Genomic DNA, 19,782 nt, shown 5'->3' on the forward strand with positions numbered 1-19,782 from the left:
AAAAAATAACAAAAAAAACCAACGGCAAAACAAACTGTCACACAAAAGTGTGAGTTGCTGGAGGGGGGTGGGGGTGGACATGACAAGGAAGTAAATGAGGCTATGGGCAGATGCATCAGCCGCCGTATCCAGGAGAGCTCCCATTAAAAGCCCTTGTCGTCGCTTGCCTCAGTCTGGGCAGAGTGATATTGATGGGTCATATTGACGTGCGGGACCATGCAGCGGCGTGGTGGTGATGATTGATTGTCACAGGGAAAGGAGAGAGGCGAAGAAGGTGGTAAATTTCAAGCTTCAGCTCCATTTCACAACCTCCATACATGGGTGGTTTACCTATATTATGTCCAGTATTCAACACTTATTATCACCATGCTTACACTGGGGTTGTAACAATTATTTTCTTAGCGATTTGTTATATCAATCACTTGTTCGGATATTTAAGACGCACTTTTTTTTATCAGCGGATCAACGTGAAAAATGTGATCATTTTTAATAAAAATAATTCAATATAACCCTATATGTTATTTCATAAATGAACGCCCTACATCATAAAAGTCGAAAGAGTGTCTACATAGAAGCTCACAACGCGTTGCGATGTGATACGTTATGAGCTTGTTGTAGATCTGCTATTTTCACAAATGTGTTTAAAAATAATAATGGAAGTGGTGGTTTCCACCCGTCGGCAACAATATTATACAATCGTCATACAGCTGATCTACAAGCTCACAAAGCTTTGTGTTTGACTGCTATTTTCTTATTTTTTTGTCCCCTAAAATGATGTTTTTTTTTAATAAATTATATATTAGATATATTTTCAAACAAAGTCGATTATATGAGTTAAATCCAACCGCACCCCTACTTTAGACAGTAAAATATCCACCTTATCCTATCGTATCTTTACCAGCTATAATTAGACCAGTGCTTCCAATTCTGCCATGGGCCTTTCAATATGTAGTTTTTCCTGCAATTGGTGACATTTTCTTTTTAGAGTATAGTAGTAGAAAAGTAGTATAGTAGTAGAAAACTGCAATGATTTTAGGCGGTAAAGTAAAATGACTCTGGAAGCTGGCTGAGATTTGTCGGCCAGACGTTCCTGTTTACCCATGATGAGGGAAGATAATGGAACAGGAGATTGGTGTGACTAACTACACATCTCACTTTGGCAGCTCTCTTGTATATATGAATGAATGATATTTCAATTAGTGGAAGAGCTTATCTTCTTGGTAATCACATCCCATAATAGTCTATTATCCGCAGTTTTTCATGCTTGATTATTAAATAGAATTTCAAGGCTCTGCAGGACTCCTTCGGCAGCGACAAATGAGGCAGAGAATGGAGAATTGATTTCTTATCAAGGAGAGAAAACATACCCTCACGCCAACGGCTTACTGAGCAACACAACAGAAATGCATGACAACTTTATTCAAGGTGGTTTTAGTTGGGTTTTTTTGCCTTATAAACAAAGGAACAGAAAGGCAGTTTCCTCCAACCTGTCTTCCATGGGGAAGAAATAAATCACATACCGTAGGTGTTGGAATAAACAGAGAACTCCATTTCAATTCCATAAAACCTATAGCCCTGCAGCCTGTACTCTACAGCCCTTGCCATGCACAATACTGTATATTATGGACAAGTACACATGCATACGCCCACATGTAACATTCTTTAAAGTAGGGGTACACTGGCAGACACGCGGACATGCACAAACTCACACGACCCTTTCACTGTGCTACCACCCTTGGCCTGTCTATGCAGCAAGATGAAATGATTCAGTTCACTGACCTGTTCCGTTTCGCTCTGTCCCCTTAGGTGTGAAAACAATATGTGCTGTGGAGCCAACACCAGCAGCTGTTTCTCTACTGGACGCTTTTATTAAAGGAGGCCACCCACCTCTCTTCACTTACACCAGCTCCTGCGCTGACTGTGTGAGTCCCAACGACTGCACAAAGAGGTATGGACAGATAGATTGATACCTACTGTAGGTAGACCTGTACTGATCCCACCAGGGAAATGCAGTTGTTATCGCAGCACTGCACTATGAAACATATAGAAAGAAATCACACTTGTGCCCACTGTATTTCTATCTTATTTATATTGTAAGACGCTCTGGAGCGTCTGCTAAATGCCTAAATTGTAAGCAAACCTTAAAGTCCATAGACTTGGCTGGCAAATGATTTACTTCATAAAGGTCTTTACACACTGGAATAAATGTTTTAATTCAAATAATTTGATAAAAAATAACTCAAAGTCAATGCAAGCTCCCACAATGAATTTCCACTATAACAGTAGCCTAGTTGTGAACCTACCTGCCGTGAGTGTGAACAGAGGCCCGCAGCTCTGTGAGGTCAGGGCAGCTCTGTGAGGTCGGGGCAGCTCTGTGAGGTCGGGGCAGCCCACTGCACCCTCGCCTCGTCTGACTTCCTCCACGTTATTCATTCTTTTATTGCCATCTACATATTCGTAACCCCCCCCCCCCCCCCCCCCCCCCCGCCTACGGGACGTTATCTGCCAGCTACGAACATGTTCGTACCTAAAGCATTACACCATATACTGTATGAAGCGGTTTAGACCGGTTGCTAGGCAATGCCCCCAGTACCAGGATCTTTGCCCGGCCAGATTGGTGTTTTTTCCGCTTGGTTTTTGCGTGGAAGGCTGCCAGACACATGCCAGAAATGAACAAGTTCACAACAACATTCATCAAGCACAAAATAATACAGTGCGTTCAGTTCACATTCACGCACAATATGAACTGTCGCTCATTGAATGCGTTCGGGGACAACACTGCTGTACAGCATCGTCATAATCATGACAGGACAGAAATCATAATTACATTGTGGGAAAGTGTGAATTAACCACTTAGGCCCTATTACAGTACCGTATATACTTTGGCAATTTTGAAATAGCTGATGTATAAGCTCACAACGCATCCTGACGCAATGCATTGTGAGCTTGTAGATCCCAAAATTAGGATGATACTGACTATTAGACCTAATGTAATTAAAGCCAGTTTGGTTATGTTACTGCGTATTGATTTATACTAGGCTGGCACACGTTGGGTATGATTGGTAGTGTTTTCCCCTTCGGTTATGCAATACCTGTTGTAACCATTGTACCCGTTTAGGTAGGAGATGTAGTTGGCCCTTGGGTGTTTTCATATTTTCTAATTTGGCCCCTTTTGAAAAAGGTTTGGACACCCCTCTCAACATTGTTACTGTCAAAATAAGAATGCATTGAGTAGATTGCAGCCCTCTGCCAATTATGGCACAAAAACCTCCCAAGTTTGCTCACTTGCCTCACTGGTAACTTTTTGCCTGATGGAGGTGCTAGAGGAAGGTCATGGGGTCATCAAAATGAATTTCTTCCTCTTGAAAGCATGAATGTGAGCAGCAAATATTACTGTGCTTAACACTCATCTCCATCTCCCCAAATTCAAACCTGCTTCATACTGTATTATTTAACCTGGAGCTGGACAACACATTCGTTTTTTGCATTTAGTATTTTCAACACAGTTGTTTTTTAAATTTTCTCTGAATCAACTAATAAACGGACCCCAAACATGTCAAGGAATACTGGATGGTAGCTGCTACTTCCAGAGCAAGAGAAAGAATAGACAGCAATTAGTCCTGACGTGGAAAATATTGTACCTATTTCTTTCCCTGTCGAGAACACATTTCTCATTTATATTCTACACTATCAGTGTTTCTCCTAACATGAAGCTGCAGCTGTCCGCTCATAACCAGTATTTACGTAGCATTGCAGAATTTTCACATTTTCAAGTTCCTCTTCCCCAGATATTACAGAGTTGTCTAATTTCACCATTAGCCCAAAAATCATTGTCAATATTTTGATTTAGCCATTAAGCTTTTTAACACAGTTGTTTGTCAAGTAGCCAAGTAGAAGACTGGTGTATTCGTTTGTCTTGTTATTGTGGTAAGCTGCTGCAAGATATCCACTGCGGACCCTATTGTTTTCACACTAAATATTTTGCCTCAGGGCAATCACTTTCCCCCTGGGTTGAAAACCTTCCAGTTTGGTCCTATATAAGCAGAGTTAAATTTGCCTCAGGTTGAACATGTGAGTGTGAAAGTGTACCACTTACTGTACGCCCTATTTCTTGTTGCTTGTATAGATCGTCATATCATTTCTATACAAATTAACATTGCAGTGCTCGCCACAAGCTTCTTGTTTAGTCTAAACAATGACAAACAGCCACGACTAGTGATGGAGACAGCAGACAAATGTGTTGAAAGCACCTGTGGCTGTGGTTGAAGTAGACTGATGGACTGCATGGTAATGTAATGCTCTCTCGAGGGAAAAAGGCAGAAGAACTGGAAGTGAGAAGTGGTGGAAAACGTACTGTTTTACTTAAGTACAAGTATAAATACTGCAATGTAGATGTACTCTGTTACAAGTAGTCTCGTAGTCCTGTATTCAAAATGTACTTGAGTAAAAGTACAAAAGTATCTGCATTCAAAATGTACTTAAAGTACTAAAATTATACTACTATACCTTTTGAAAATAGCAGATCTACAAACACACAATGGATCGCATTGCGAGACATTGCAAAGTTATTGGAAATTATGAATGAATGAATAATTATTATTGGAAATTGGACATTTTCAAGTAAATGTACCCATGCTTTACACCACTGGCAGTGCATGAGGCCTGGGAGGGGACAGTTTCAAAGTTTCCATATAGGCTGCTTTGGGTGAACAATGTGTTTACTCTTAGCAGCCTGAGGCTGGCGTGCATGGTGTCACGCCATGCGATGAATAGCTTGAGGACTGACCAGTGGGGACAGAAGACACGAGGAGGCAAAACATTTTGAACAATTCCCCCGGAGAGTGGAGTTTATTTTCGAGCACGTTGCCTGACTGCATCCTGCACAGTGAATATTAAATAAATACCAATGTGACCGTTTCATTTCTTTATAGACCATGTATAGGTGAATAAAAAGACAAATGTAATTTAGAGCAATCTGCATGACAAATTAACAAACTAAAAGAAAACAAACCAGAATGTCCGTTTAACCCATTCTGAACGGGAACCCATTTTGGGGTTTAGCGTCATGTTATGCTTTAGCTATTGAAAAACAGCAGATCTACAAGCTCATAGCGCGCTTTTTTTGAAAAATCGAAGAACGACTGACATTTTTAGAATCTGATCTCAGGTCAGAATGGCTTAATCAGAACAGTGTGTGTCCAGTGGAAACCTCGTATGAATCTGATCTCAGGTCAGAATGGGTTAACACAGAGCGCTCGTTCATGAATGGATTCAGGCACGTTCATGCATACGTGTAGATATAAAAGAACTGATGCCTCATTGGCCGCTGCAGTTCATTGAAGCGATGCGTCTCCATCGAAGGCAGGAAGTCAAGCGGAAAGTGCTGAAGGCACACTGCGTCGCTGCCCATGAAGTGACATCACTCATGCGACTCCTCCATGTCTCTCGCTGCCACTCAAGTGACTACTGGCCAATCACAGTGCGCCTTTTCTGGGACTTCCGCTATTATGCGGAAGCTACATGGAAGCTATACGCGGAAGCTTGGCAAGGAATCGCGGGGAAATTTTGCCTTCCAACGGACTTTGCTACTAATAGATATGCACCATGTCGATCCCCTTGACCAAATGTGGAATGTTTAAAAGGTGGCTACGATGCTATCATTTTAGTCAGTCAGTCGGGCGCGAGCCTTGTGGGAGACGTTAGCCATGCACTCTGCATGGCTGGCGTGAGTATGTTGTTGTTGCTGTGTATGCTGTACTCCGTTTGAATAAACAACATGGAACTTCAGTTCGTCTGCTGCGTGCACATTTCTCCTCTGTATGGTATATTATATACATCACCTTCCAACAGACAAACCCAGAGCCGGAGGAGGCATCAACCTTTTTATTTCTATGAGATGAGATGAGATGAGATGAGGGTGCAGGAGAGGTCCTCATAGATATGGACACCCAGGAATTTAAAGCTGGTGACCCGTTCGACCTCCACTCCATTGATGTGGATGGGAGCGTGAGTGACAGCCCTATAGCCCTCCTGAAGTCCACGATGAGCTCCTTATAGTCTTCTTGATGTTCAAAGCCAAGTTGTTGTTGGCGCACCATGACGCCACAGCTGCTGGATCTCCTCCCTGTAGGCCGCCACCACCGTTGTGTCGTCTGCAAACTTAATGATTGTTTTGGTCTCATGTATAGGCGTTCATGGAGTTAGCACTTCCAGTATTGCGTTCTTCCCGGGTGCTTCAAACGCCACTGAGCAACTTTGATTGCTCAAATTAAAATACATTTTAATTTAACTGAAGCTACACTATAACAGAGTTTCAATTAATCGCGACAAGGTTACACACGAGCAAAGTTTATTTGTATAGCTATAGCTCATTCCTGCAAAACGGCAATTCAATGTGCTTTATATTGTTTTATTACAAGTGTCACTTTAAGAGGAAGGAGGCCGGGAGGGTGAGGGCAAGGACACATGCACACTGCCCAGCCTCATTGGCAGAGAGCCATCATGAGAGAAGATGGGGAGAAAGGGCTGTCATAATTAAGCCACGTTAAATTACATTCATTAAAATGACTGAAATTGCAGCTGAAGTGCATTTTGGGTACATTAATTAAATTGTAATAATAATTAAAATGTAGGTTTTTTTTTGGTTTTTTTGCTTTTTTATTACGCTAAACCTTTACCAAAGGAAATGTTTTAATTGCATGCTTTTACTTCATGAGAAATCCTGTTATTTATTATTGCATCCATTAAACTACCATTAGCTTTTTCTTCTCAACCACACCCTAGAGGCAGCTCAAGCGCCCCACTTTGGTTATCAGTGGTGGTGTAGATGCTTTCTGCCACAATCACATTCTGAAAAGTTGGTCCATGCTTATATTTCTAGTGACTAGATTATGTCAATGCACTTTTGACTGCTGGACTGACAAAGCAGGTGTTACTGTTACTGTACATGCATGATATGATATGATATACTTTATTAGTCTCCCGAGGAAGAAATGTGTCTTAGACAAAGGGCCCGCATGCAAGCGTAGCCCTAGTCCATGTCGCCACAGTGCAGCGCCAAATACATCTTTCTTGCATCATAGAAAAAAATGCATTCTATTCCACTTAAAGGTCTGCTACTGCAGTGTTTTCTTTTAGACACAAGATTAAAGAGATAGGTAAACTGTGTGGCTCTTGTTCCCTTTATAGTAATTTCTTTATTGTAATTATTGTGTGTGTTTTAATTACATGCACGTTTTATTGTCTCTAGGCCTATATTAAAACACAAACACACGAGTTGCCTGTGGTATGAAATGCGGTAGCTATGGTAATTTGCCAAAGTTACTCTTAAACAGTCATTTATTACTTATTACTTATTAATTAAAAAATTGTTACACAACGTATTACTCCCTGTCAAAAGTTACTTTACTTATTACTAAGTAAGTTACTCATTACTTTACTTTTTTCTGCCCCAGTAATTTAGCATTTTTTACTTTTCATTTTCAACATTAACAGTCCTTTATCAGTTTCCTGTAATATACACATTCGTATTCCATGCTTTTTGCGCAGTGGTGATAACTACAATGACGGCATTGGGACTAACAAGTAATGTTTTATAGAGAGGAGTGATGTCATACTCTTATAGACGAATAACAGTTTAAGTCCACAATAATTATCAATGATGGATAAGGGGTCAGGACAACTAGGCCTTTTTGTGGCGGGGTCATAATAATTCAGTCGGACCAACAGAATGGAATAACTAACTAACTTAACTAAGTAGCTCGCCAAGTGCATTCTTGCATGTAACCCCTCCATCCTATTGGTTGACCCACATGATAAAGCGTGAATACAGAGTGATAATAGCAGTAGTGGGCTACTCAAGGGCCACAATACAAGCCCATAAAAATATGCTAACCAACCAGTAGGAGTCACTATAGTGCAGATTAAAAACACCATGTCCGGTTAATCAATAACGACAACAAAAAAACAATAAAATAATAATTCAATTCTGTTGTCTTCGTTAAAGGTTTTGGACAGGATGTAGGGCATTCTGCAATCATGCCGTTCTGTAACAAACTACTGTACCAATAATGCTTTGTGACAAAAAACTTTCGACGCTAAATCAATTCCTCTTTTTCTTCTTCTTTTCACCTTTGGAAGAGTGACTGTCATGATCTCCTCTGCCCCTCAGTGCCCACAGTGCCCCTCAGTGGGCTACTCGGGTCATGTTCATCTGGACCATGTTTTCATTTAATAAAGCGAATAGTCATACCATTTTAATTCCAACCTTATTACATCAACAGGAGAGCCATGGCTTGGTCATGCTGTTGGCCAAAGAGGGCCATCAGAGTGCAGAACAACCTATGTCTAACCTATACTGTAGGTGTCAAGCTCCACTGCTTTTCTAGCTGATTTGGATGTTCTGGTTGTTGTTCTTAGAAGCAAATTGTGCCTTTGATACCCAGACACAGGGGAATCTGTTCACAATTGTTGACACTATAAAACAGTACTGTGACATCATAGCTGATTGTAGAATATACTGGTCTCGAAGTATCGTCCTACCTGTGCCGTCAGGTTTTCCTTTCATTCCATTCCAATTCAGCCATACATGAGGTATTTTTGAATTGAATTGAATATGAATCTAATGAAAAATAAAAAATAAAACTAAAGGAGAAAAGAAAATGTATTACATTTTAAGGTCCTATGGTCTTGTGTATACGGATTTGTACGGGAAGATGACAATTCTCTTCATTCCACCATGCCTCTAAAACCCAGGAAGATGGACTGCCTGTCGTCATGTACTCTCACTGATCTTTCAAACAGTGTTTTTCAGCGACTCGTTTCCCATGACTACAGAGGGCATGCACGTTTTCCCCTCACACTTGCGCCAGCTCTTGATCCCGCTCCCTGTATCCTAATCTAGGCAGGTAGATCCCTAGCTACTACCAACCCAGTCCCAGTGGACGAGGGAGTTCTGACTGGAATAGTCTTGCACCTAGTCTGTCTACTGACTCTCACTTCACACTGCAGGCTCGGCAGTTTCACTACACATGTAGGTGTACCTTCCAGCTACCTATAAATTACAAAAAAATCACTCATGTGAAGTGAGGGCTCTTATCATCATACATCATCATACATTCTCATTCTCAGCCAGACGTTGGAGGAGATAGCGCCCCTCAAAAAAGCTAAGAAAATGGGGTTAAGTTCAATTCAAGCTCTTGGCCTTCATGAAGAAAGTCGGCCATCCGGATAACAACAAAACATTTCTTTTTGAAGGGTGCTAGCAAACAACAAAACAGGACCCCACTTGTGATGTTGCATCTAAGTCTATAGACTTTTATTTGATTGCTTTAAGCAGTGGATGCCCCTCATTGCCTTTTTCTCTCTTGTCTGCCTGTGTATGCGTCTTCATGACTTGTTGCTATTTGGCTTGTGACTTTGCATCTTGTCGGTCCTGTGGGTCTGTGGGTCCTGTGCTCTGTTCATCTTTCTGTTTCACCATGACAGCCTGTTAGTTGGTATCTGTCTTTGGCCGTCTGCCTCCCTTTTCTGCCAATGTTTCAGGTCTGCCATTCTTGCACCTGATTCCCATATCCTTTTCTGTCTCACTCTGTCCTGCCCCCTCTTTTCATTGTTGCCTTTCTGTCCCATTTTATAATCCAGAATGAGGCAGCTTGACCGCACCTGCTTTGTTCAGATCCATGGATACATGGCTTGCTTAACTGCACCCATCCGGGTGTAACATCTCCATTTTGCTTGAACTATCTTCCTGTTCCACTTCAACCGCTTATAATCAGGTTTTCTCTTGTTCTGACATCTCTTGTAATCTGTCTTTCTCCATGGAGGACTGGCTGCCACTGGACGTTGGGTCCTGGTCCTCAATACTTCCACCCTGGTCAGGGCTCTCCGTTCTGTTCACGACTGAACTTGAAGGGTCTTCTTTCCTTCCTTCCTCCTCCCTCCTGTCCACCGTGTAAACTTCACCAGGTCTGGCTGCCGCTCCCTGGTCACGGTCCATCTGGTACTTCAGAGGCAAGGTAGAGATGTGTTTATCTGGTCTGGAAGACACAGAGACAATGAGGAGTTCTTACTTACCCCAAACCCAGCATAGACGGGTTCGTCAAATTTGGTTTTATAGGTGTACAGGAGTGTCCTGTCTACAGTGGAGACTCTGTAGAAGGACAGTCTGCCAGCAGAATAGTCCAGATACACTCCTACTCTATTGCAGGTGTCTGAGGGAGTCACAGGGATTTCAATCTTCCTCCTCCTGTGACGTGCATAATACTTGTTACCATTTGGAGACAACTGAAACATCAGACACCAGGACTTCTTATTGTATCCAAACATACTGTCATCACCCTCTCCAGTCCTTTGGATTCCAAAGTATGTCACTGCTATATGAGCTTTTCCAGTGCACTCTACCTCCCAGTAACCAGATTCGGTGATGCCCTCACTACACAAGACAAGTGGCCAGTTTTTAAATCTGTCTGGGTGTTTAGGATACTTGACCTTTATGATACGTGTCACAGTTTTTTTGTTCTCGGATAGATCGATCTTCTTGTTGATTGTGTTTGCGTCAATAGTTAATTCTAATACATCTGATGAGGTTAATTCTAGTGGAACATTCTCCATGTCTTTCAAGTCGTCATCTATGTCTATATCTTCTACTTGAAAACAAGAACAGCATAAGAAGTTCATGATACCTTTCATTTTGGAAAGTACTGACTGACTCTCCTGCGGGGTGAAGCTCTCTGCATCTGCAGCGTCTTCGGCAGCAGACAGCGTGCTGGAGGTATCATCAGCTGCATCTGCCATGGTTGTAATTTGGTAATCAGTAATCTGGTACAATTCAGTTCTCAGTTCCGTATAAAACACTGCGGGGAAGTGTGTACTAATGAGTGAAACTAATAACCACATTTTATATATAGCCCCCAGACTCTCCCTAGCTGGTGCCTCACAGCTGCCATGCTGATTGGACAGAGTATTTAGACAATGTCACGGTTTGCTATAGTAGAGTACAAATACAAAAATCACACCTGTGTGAAATGAGGGGCGCTCTTGTCATCGTACATCAATTTCTGTTAGTGGACATTTGACATCGCTACATAAGGTACATAAGATGGTCCCTTATTGACCAAGCGCTCCCACCAACATGTGATTGGTTAGCCGATTTGCTCGTTTACATATGTTTACAGTTTTCCTTTCAATGGCGTTTAATATTTAGATGTTTAATTTACGTCGTATTTAGCCAAATTATCAGCTCTTATCATCATACATCATCATCTCATCTCAATCACGTTGCTTGTGATTGGTTGGCTCATTTGCTGTTTACATATGACGTAAGTTTTCCTTTCAATGTCAATGGCTTTTAATATTTTTATTAATTTACGTCATATTTAGCGAAATGATCAGCTCTTATCATCATACATCATCTCATCTCAATCACGTTGCTTGTGATTGGTTGGCTGAATTGCTCGTTTTCATATGGCGTAAATTTTCCCTTCAATTAATTAAGTTAATGGCGTTTAATTTTTTTATGTTATATTTAGTGGAATTCTTACGTCATTTCTCCGTTCATTGTCGATGGCAAATATTGAGACTTGCAGGGACAAGATTTAGCGGACATTTGACCGGAATTCCCCTTTCATTGTCCACGGAAAATCTTGAGACGTGTGGGGACAAAAGCTGTTTAGAGAAGGGGCTATAGCGCCCCTTTAAAAGGTATATAAACATCACACCCGTGTGAAGTGAGAGGCGCTCTAATCATCGTACATCATCATCAAGATTTGTGGTCCATTATTGACCACGGGTTCCCTTCCCACCGACATACATGCAGATTTGCTCAGAGACAGACGTAAATTCTCCGTTCATTGTCAATGGCATTCAATTAGTTTGTGTTTGTTCACAAACATTAAAGCTGTATAAAAAATAACATTTAAATAAACAAAGCACAAATGGTGCCCTCTTCCCTTAATTCCTCAGTTTCGTTAGAAAAACAATCTACATCTACATATTGACATTCCCTCATAGGCGGTAACGCGATGCCAGTGCCAACAGAATGAACGACATAAGCAGAGAAGTAGCGTTATCCGGCCGAGCTGAAAGTGATTGTCCTCCATTGTCGCGCCAGGGTCACTCACGGCTGTGTTCTACCGATCTGACTATTATTATGGTTAGCGTGACCTCAAATTCATGTTTTATTAAGCTCCCAATGTTGTACTTTATCCCATTCTGAGCACTAAAATCCACTAATGACCGTGTGTGTGTGTGTGCGCGTGCACCGAGGATCGGGATGTAGGCTGTTTCTACCATGGGAGTCCTATGGGGTCCAGCCGCGGAAACTTACATGCATGCGTCCCTGCGCCTGCATGTGTGGCTGTCTGTGTGTGTGAGTGCGTGCCTGCGTGCGTGCGTGGCTGTGTGTGTGCCTGCGTGCCTGCGTGTGTGCGTGACTTTGTGTGTGTGTGCCTTCGTGCGTGCCTGCATGCGTTCCTGCGTGCGTGCTCGTGTTGTGGGGAGATCATTGCCAGCAACCTGTCTATTGGGCAACTACCCCAGAATTTGCCATGAAGAGCTATTGTTGATCCATTTCTCATTTCCTTCACAACAATAGGAGTCTCCTCTCTGCATTTTCTTTCAAACAGTGCAAGGAGCCAACTTATTTTCCATGCATTCTCCTTGCTGCTTCTATTGTAAATGCAAATGTGTCTGGCTTAATTCTGTTTGGCTACTTCAACAAAAGATGTAACTGAAAACATAGCGTGCCTCCTCTCAAAAAGAGCAACTCTGATGTAATACCTCACCCATTAAGAAAACATCTCTCTTGCTCTCTGTACCTCTCTGTCTTCTTCTCTCTTTGGTGGGCCAAAGTGTTTGAGTGTTTGAACAACGTGGAGGGCTTGAACTTACAGCCCTGTTAAACCCCCTGTGTAAATAGATCAATTTTTCATGAATGAGCCCCTGGTGTGTTAGAAACAGACGGAGGCTCGACCGCACACTTTAAGGAAAGGATGTGTACGTATAAGAAAAAAAGACCTTCAAACCTTAGAGCTTAGAAAGCTTAGAAAACACAATGCAACTCCATGAAGACTTTGTAATATATCGGATTATCAGTGAATTTGAATTCATGTCTTCCTTTCATTTTCATCTATTCATCTATTTCATTTTTCTATTCAATACAGGGTTGTTTTCAAATACCATCAAGTAAATACAGCCAACTATCACAGTAGCTTTAGAAAAAAGGCGGAGATCCGGGCACACTTAATAGTTAAAAATGAGGAAAACTTTATTAAACCGATTTTGTTTTGTTTAATAAAGTTTTCCTCCTTTTTAAACTATTAAGTGTGAAAATATCTCCTCCTTTTTTCTATAGATCTTTTATCCCGATTGATCCCAGGAGCACCTTTTTACTATTTTTTTATATTTTGTATACCTGCACGTCTCCAGAGCACCTGGTTGCTTCCTTGCCTCTGCTCTATGACGATAGATTATTGAAAATTGTTTGCGAATAAAATCCCCCTTCAGACAAAATAAATAAATGTTGTTTAAAGAAGTGGGACGTGAATTCCTCTGAAGTGCCATGTTAAGTGACATCCATTTCTGATCACAACACAGCTGAGGCACACATCCCCAACTTAATGGCCCTCATTTATCAATGGAACGTAGAATCCTGCGTAGATCCAATCCCAGGAATCCTCCCACGACGAGGCTCACATGTGTGATTTATCAAACAGTCGTATCCTGTCAATCACAGCGTAAGAATGTCAGGTGTTGATAAATGTGACGGATGAAAACGATCGTCATTTAAATGTCTCGCCCATGTTCCAGAGAGGCCTAGCCCTGTGGGTTTTTCTACAGCGTATGCTTTAGGATTAGGGTTCAACTGATTTTAATGCTACAGTATTGTAATTAATTTAGCTGGAGACCCCATGGACCCATCAAAGGCCCCTCGCGGTCTCCGGACCCCACTTTGAGAGCCACTGGTCTAATTAGCCCTTGTGTGTGTATTTATGATTTTTCATAATGTAAATGGCTAAAACACAAAAACCCATTCTCTTAACCAAATGGCCAGTGGCCTAAACCAATTTGTCGAAACCGTCACATTTTTGGGGGGGGGGGGGACAATCTTGAACACATGTATGCTCTCGCGCTAAGCACAATTTGCACTGTGTTGTGTTGCAATTTGATAAATCTACAAGATCTACAAGCTCATAACATGGCGCGAAGCAACGCGTTGTGAGCTTTTAGAGACCTAAACTAGCTAACAACAACCGGGTGCATGTGTTTGGTCCGACGTACTAACAGTCTGACAGGCATTAGTCCGACACCCTACCCAAAACCCAAACCCTAAACCTAACCTCACAGTTAGCCACGGGTTAGTTTTAACCTGCCACACATGTCGGGAGCCACAGGTTAGTTTTTAACCTGCCACGGGTTAGTTTTAACCTGCCATTGTTGTCGGGCTAATGCCTGTCGGACTGTTAGTATTTCCAACCAGTGTATGCACCCCACAACAACCAGCAATAGTCTTTCCTCTGTGTAGCCAGTGGAAGATCTATCTATTACAGCCAGGCAATGGATTGCCTGTAATTGGCATGTTGTGTCAAAGGTGTGGAGTCTTGTCAGGCCAGAGTGGACGGTGGATAAACCATCCACCGTTGGCGGGCAAGGGACAATATTGAATGTGATGTGGACTCCGATTAAGTTCTTCTCGCCCCTTTTTCATGCTAGTCACTGAATTTAGATTTTGTATTTTCGTAGTCGAAAATACAAAAAGAAACCTTTTGAGTTTGAACAACTCTGCTTCCACTCGTCTGCATTTGGCTCCGTCTCTCCACCAAGGTTAATAAGGGCCTAACCCGAAGGGCCTATTGTCTCTTATTGTATATGTATGACCATAGGCCTGAAGGGCCTATGGTCCAATGGTTCAATGTTTTCATGACCCTCGCGGGGGGGAAGCCAGAGAGGGCATAGAGAGGCAGGGTATGGGGGTTGTTTTGATGCACCCAGTCACTATGCAGGTCTCATTGAGGATAGGGTGCGTGCGTGGCTTGATTTATAATATGCAGGCATATTCAGTGGTGGAAGGAAAAGCACACGGCTAGTACGTCGTATCGTATGCAGCATGCTTGGGAGAGCTCCCCACTTTGACTTTGAAGTTTTCAAATAATTAGTAGTAGTGGAGTATAAAGTAAAATATTTGTCTCTGAGATGTAGTGGAGTACACGTATAAAGTATGGAAAAGCTATATTATGATTATAATTAAAAGTACCTCCAAATCGTGCTTAAGTACAGTGCAAAAACATACTGTAACAAATCTACTTCTCCCAAACGGAAATCACAGCATTCAACTCGTGTTAGTGAGTGAACTGTGGACATTTTAATAGACTTTCCAATGGGATCTTTTTAGTATTAATTTCACAGCTGCCTGCATGGCTACAAGGGAATTTAATTTGTTCAGGCAGGCCAAAACGTATAGTCTGTGTGCCTCTTTGACTCACAGTGTGAGACTGGAGTAAGTCCGGTTTGGCAGCTACACAGCTAATTACGTGTGAAATACAGCATGCCTATTTCAGGCCAAATGATAATGCTTGCCTCTCATCAGCTACATTTCCAAAGTAATCGGGCGCGTTGCACTGAAACCATTGAACCGTTCAGAACTATTATTACATCTCTGTATTGTTAAGCACATATGGCCTTATACACCACAGTAAACCTTGTCCTTAACAGGGTCATAGGCCTACAGAATATTATGATCAAATGTATTTATAAAGCACTTAAACAGTACGCGTCCCCAGGGTTCTATATTCGGTCACCTCCTTTTCCCCTCTGCACCAAATATTTGTGCCGGAAATTACAGATCTACAAGTTGCTTCTATTTTTAGTTTTTTTAATCTTTTTTTAGTTTTTTTTAACTAAATGTTCACCCCAGAATTCTAGGGTTCATGTGGTTAATGCAATATTGTATGCCAGGCCAACACAATCACAGTGACATTCTGAGATTGTGAAATGGTATTTGGTTCTATTTGTAGCCTACACTCTGAGTCACATTACCGGTAATACTGAGGATTTCACTGTGTAGGGACGTCATGCATACAGAGTAGTTTGAGGACCCAGGGCATGGTTCGTCTTGGGACTGGTGACTGTAGCTTGGTCTTTTCTTAAATATCAGTCACTGCACCGTACAGAGAGAGAGAGAGCAATTCACCCGGGTGATTACATTAGTGGACATGGGACAGATAAAGTGTCGGCTGGCTGATTGAGAGAAAGCGAAACGTGGGCCGTGACCTGCTACTGCACGTCACATTAATTGTTCTTTAAGTCCGCCCGCCTGCGGCTCCACTACACGCCTCCTGTGGAACGCAATTTGTATGGAACGACTCCGCTCATTGCCCATGCCATTCACGTGTGCTGATGCTCACAAGTGTGCACGCGCACGCACACACACACACACACACACACACACACTAGAGAGGAATGCTCATGCACTTCCTCACACACAGTGCAGCGGTGAGGGTGATTAGTGACTATGTTAGCTGCCTCCCAATGAGTCTTGCTACAGTCCCCATCTACTGCAGAGTGTGAGTCCTAAGGCCGGGGCATTAATCAAATGCTCATTGCTGGCCATCTTGTAAAAGTCTTTTATATATTGTAAATGCAGTGCTGTGGTAATGCTTGTTGTGGTTTTGTGGTCCCACTCACCAGCCTCTCATTAACAACAACACTATTTGTGTTGCAATGATATATGAGGGAGTGCATCGTTGCTTTACGCTCAGAGCACAGCTCCCAGATGCAAATGGCATACAAAGCTCTACATTAGACAATGACAGGGATTGAACGGACCATGGTCAATTATGTCTTTTGACTCTTTTCACCAGCTTTAGCCATATGTTCTACCATAAACATCTTCATATTGTTTGTTTTCATTTTGTCCAAAGTCCTAACCTTGATTGATTGATTTTTGTTACACAATCTCAATAGAGCGCTGCAAAGAAGAGGACACTGCCTAGTGGCTATAAGTACTACAGACTGGTAGAACATCTGCAGCAGCCTGTTACTGTACACATGCTGATGGTCCTGGGCCTCCTCAGTAATAACTGCCTGCCTGCCTGGCTGCGTAGTGATTTGCACAGAGCTAGATTCGAACCCCACTCGCCAGACCGATGTAGACAGATGCACAACCTACCGTGCCAATAGGGCTGAGCCCCCGATTGGCAGGGCTGTTGTGGGTCTTTGGGCTACAACGCAATGATTAATCACCATTCGAACGTCCAAAATATGCCATGTTTTTCTGTATATTGTTGTGGATAGATGGAAAGATATGACAGAAGGCGGTTATATACATTTAACATAGGTATGTACAGTATGTATGTTTTCATTCTTTATAACAAAAAAGTGTGTCTCTGTCTCTCACCCCGTTGTCGTGCTACGATTGATTTGAGCCTCTGTCTATGTAAATGGTGCAGCCTTTTATGGCAATAACCAACATATGTTAGTTATTGACATGCAGATAGGGCTAGAAAGTGGATGGCATTATGGCATGTATGGGGCGGGTCATCCAAGCATGGATTAATTGCGTAAAACTTTTAATCTGATTCATTTCACAATTTAATTAACTCCGTTAACTCACTAATATATATTATATTACATTACATTACAGGTTTTTTTCCCAGGCACATATACAGTATTGCCTGAAAAATATTTGAAGTGGAGACCCGAAGACTGATCCACAACAATTTTCCCCGAGCTGTGCTTGACATTTCAGAGACTAGAAATAGGTTAAATTGAGCACCAGGGAGTACTGGACCAATTATGGGTGTGGTTGATCTGTCCGTCAACCAGTGAGCTTTAAAAGCTGCCGTTGTCCAGTGGGGGGGAAAAAGGCCTACAAGGCAAGTAGCCAACCAATTGATTTTATTTGGAGACTGACGTTGTTGAGTAGGCTGTGCTGAAGAGCACAAAGTTACGTTTTTTTTTGTTTGGAAGTTCAACGTCTGCCAAGTAAGTAGTGATGAATCAATTGTGAAATAATGCAGGACGCTTATGTAAAGTCGAGGGGCATTGAATTACTAGATTACTATTGATTTCAAAAGGATTTCATTGCTTCCACTAGACCACTACAGAAAATTATATATGAAATTATATTATGCTAATGAGATGACTCTAATGAGTCACAACACGGTCGGCTTGAGAAACTGTGGTCAAACAATGAAACTAGGCAGTGCTGATCAAATCAAAAGAATCGAATCAAGATTATGTTCTACAGTATGTTGGAAATCGCCTTTTGACTGCATGCCCTGAAATGTCGACACGCACAATCGTAGCACTTCTTTGACAATTGGGTTGAAATATATAAGACCCAGAAACGGGGTTTATTTCTAGAATCAAAGTGATTCTATGTGATGTAAGCGTGAGCGCTGACCATTTCCATTTCTTCCCCCTTGATCCTGCACCTTCATCTCTCACTCTTCTCATCCTTCCTGCTCATTAAAACCGTCTCTGTCTCACTGGTTCACTCCCATTAGCTCCCTTTCTGGCCCCTCTAGAACTTCCACAAGTAGATCGCTATACTCTTTCTCTACCCTTGTCATTTCCTCTCTTCCCTAGCGATCTTCTCTATTAATCCTCTCCGTACAATGGTGCCGTGTGCCAAAAATAGCAGATCTATACAAGCTCCCAAAGCAACGTGTTGTGAAGTTATGGATCTGCTATTTGTGGTTGATAATAATCAAGCATTTGGCACATCCCTTCATTCACTGCTATAGAGCACATGCTGTGCATCATCCTCCATTCCAGTTTGATTTCTTATTATTGTCGAAGGCATTGGCTTTCAAAGTGTGCAGGATTGGCCCGTTTTGAACTAAAAGCCTCAAATCATGAACGCAGCGTGCAATATACGTGAAATCTTTCACAGACTTTCCCACTAGGCTGAGGAATATATCCCACCCTTTTCACATTGTTAGCGTCTTATTCTCTCTGTAATGCTCTGAAAGCAAAGAAGGCCTGGCCTGCAGGACTCTAGCACTGATACCAAACTCTGTTGGCATTTTGGTTCTCGTGATGTAATATTTGCGCTGCTGTTTTTTTTTCATGAAAGCTTCTACTCTGGGCACTGGCCTCCAGGCATTCTCTGTGGTCTGCTTTGTAGCATGGCAAAAGAAAAAACAGGCCCATCTGACAGTTTGATATTTAAATTGTGAATGTGATCTAAGGGTGTAGGCTATTGAATAGAACATTATGACGCAAATAGGGAAAGGGAGTCTTTTCTGCTCCCCCCCCCCCCCCCATGGGGAGCGGTATAGCTGCTTTTACAACTTAACCCAGCTGATGGCTGCTCAGATGGCTCTGAACATGGGGTTGCATTCAGTACTTTGGTCCGACGTACTAAGAGTCTGACAACATGTGTCGCTGGTTAAGACGCATGCGTGGCAGCGTAAGACTCACCTGTGGCTCCTGACATGCGTTGCCGGTTAAAACTCATCCGTGGCTTCCCTGTGAGGTTAGGGTTACGGGTTAGGGTTTGGGGTAGGGTGTCGGATTGATGCCTGTCGGACTGTTAGTACTGTACGTCACACCAAACACATGCAGACTGAATGAGCTGAGGGGTCTACTCTAACCCTTCTGATTCCCACAATCAGATATGTATTTTTATTTTTATGTATGCGTATTTGTATTGTATCTCGTGTTTATCTTCATGATGCACTATTGTATTCCCATTCTAGATACTAGAACATTATGTAGACTGTGGTCTGCATTTATATATGTATGCCACTTCTCCAGTCTTTGGACAGCCCAAAATGCTTT

This window comes from Protomyctophum bolini, assembly GCF_963924005.1.
Source record: "Protomyctophum bolini genome assembly, chromosome: 3".
NCBI lineage: Eukaryota > Metazoa > Chordata > Actinopteri > Myctophiformes > Myctophidae > Protomyctophum > Protomyctophum bolini.